This window comes from Schistocerca gregaria, unplaced genomic scaffold, assembly GCF_023897955.1.
Source record: "Schistocerca gregaria isolate iqSchGreg1 unplaced genomic scaffold, iqSchGreg1.2 ptg001314l, whole genome shotgun sequence".
Taxonomy (NCBI): Eukaryota; Metazoa; Arthropoda; class Insecta; order Orthoptera; family Acrididae; genus Schistocerca; species Schistocerca gregaria.
Window position 1 is genome coordinate 5,001 of NW_026062625.1, and position 2,500 is coordinate 7,500.

Consider the following 2,500-nt stretch of genomic DNA (forward strand, 5'->3'; position numbering starts at 1 on the left):
GGACTAGGCCAAGTATGGGGCCCACAGTGCTCATTTGCCGAGCCCACCCACACAAAACCTGCACCCCCCTCCAGCGCAGGAGCCGCAACCCGGGTGCGTACGCCGCACCAAGTGCTCCACCCGCGACCGTACGTGCCCCGCCGAAATCGCAACTCCGGCGGATGAACGGCGGACTTTTCTCGCAGTCGTAAGTTGCAATCCACCCCTATATCTTGCGTCTCATGAAGAGTTATATCAAGTATGCCAAATTCCCGCTGTCCCTATACATGCAGTAAGTTCGTCATGGGCGCTGGCCGGCAGGCCGCGAGACCTGACGCCCGGCGGCAAAGAGTGCCCCTCTGAGGATATAGATGTTCCGTTCCGCCGCACAATGGTGACGGTGACCGCTGCCTGCGGTGGCAACGCTGGGCAGAGTCGATACTCGCCGTGTGGTGGAAGGTAAACATTATGCGGTACATCAGTACTTTCCTAATAGTTCGGTCGTCTCACGGCACTGCTTAGTAAATGATGCAAGGCCACATATAGATGATTTATGCGAATGTCCCTATACGTGCTGTAAGACTGGGCACACAACGTGAATCGCACGTCAGCCACACACTCGAACATGCACCACTCTCGGCCTGCAACGGAGACACACAATACGTAAACATCTGGAATGCGACAATGTCGAGTGCATCCTCTCTGCCACATTGCACCGTCGACACTATGATAACCAGAGCAGTAGGTCCACCTATAAAAGCACAATACCCCACTCCTCCGACAACTACCATTGCTCAGATAAACCAACACCACCAACACACATCCTACACAGAGGGGCACCAAATATCACCCCCCCCGCCCTCGTGTTATACCACATGAAAAATTGCAGAAGTGAGAGACACAGACCCGCCAGCCTCTTGCTACAAGCATCGAACCGACGTGACATATCTGACGGTGACTCAGGCATCCGCGTACTGCCACAACTATCCACCCCCCCCCCCACTCTCTCTCTGCCCCCTTCCCACACAATACCGAATTTAACCAACTTTATCGCTTAACCTAACTGTGGCTGTACCAGATTATCGCTTAACCTAACTGTGGCTGTACCAGATTATCGCTTAACCTAACTGTGGCTGTACCAGATTATCGCTTAACCTAACTGTGGCTGTACCAGATTATCGCTTAACCTAACTGTGGCTGTACCAGATTATCGCTTAACCTAACTGTGGCTGTACCAGATTATCGCTTAACCTAACTGTGGCTGTACCAGATTATCGCTTAACCTAACTGTGGCTGTACCAGATTATCGCTTAACCTAACTGTGGCTGTACCAGATTATCGCTTAACCTAACTGTGGCTGTACCAGATTATCGCTTAACCTAACTGTGGCTGTACCAGATTATCGCTTAACCTAACTGTGGCTGTACCAGATTATCGCTTAACCTAACTGTGGCTGTACCAGATTATCGCTTAACCTAACTGTGGCTGTACCAGATTATCGCTTAACCTAACTGTGGCTGTACCAGATTATCGCTTAACCTAACTGTGGTTGTACCAGATTATCCCTTAACCTAACTCAATTTGTCCCTTAACCTAACTCAATTTGTCCCTTAACCTAACTCAATTTGTCCCTTAACCTAACTCAATTTGTCCCTTAACCTAACTCAATTTGTCCCTTAACCTAACTCAATTTGTCCCTTAACCTAACTCAATTTGTCCCTTAACCTAACTCAATTTGTCCCTTAACCTAACTCAATTTGTCCCTTAACCTAACTCAATTTGTCCCTTAACCTAACTCAATTTGTCCCTTAACCTAACTCAATTTGTCCCTTAACCTAACTCAATTTGTCCCTTAACCTAACTCAATTTGTCCCTTAACCTAACCCACGTTGTCCCTTAACCTAACCCACGTTGTCCCTTAACCTAACCCACGTTGTCCCTTAACCTAACCCACGTTGTCCCTTAACCTAACCCACGTTGTCCCTTAACCTAACCCACGTTGTCCCTTAACGTAACCCACGTTGTCCCTTAACGTAACCCACGTTGTCCCTTAACGTAACCCACGTTGTCCCTTAACGTAACCCACGTTGTCCCTTAACCTAACCCACGTTGTCCCTTAACCTAACCCACGTTGTCCCTTAACCTAACCCACGTTGTCCCTTAACCTAACCCACGTTGTCCCTTAACCTAACCCACGTTGTCCCTTAACCTAACCCACGTTGTCCCTTAACCTAACCCACGTTGTCCCTTAACCTAACCCACGTTGTCCCTTAACCTAACCCACGTTGTCCCTTAACCTAACCCACGTTGTCCCTTAACCTAACCCACGTTGTCCCTTAACCTAACCCACGTTGTCCCTTAACCTAACCCACGTTGTCCCTTAACCTAACCCACGTTGTCCCTTAACCTAACCCACGTTGTCCCTTAACCTAACCCACGTTGTCCCTTTGCCTAACATAGTTCACTGCTCGGAATCTCTGGTGTCGTTGTTATCCTCATGTAGATGTCTTGCGAGTGTTGC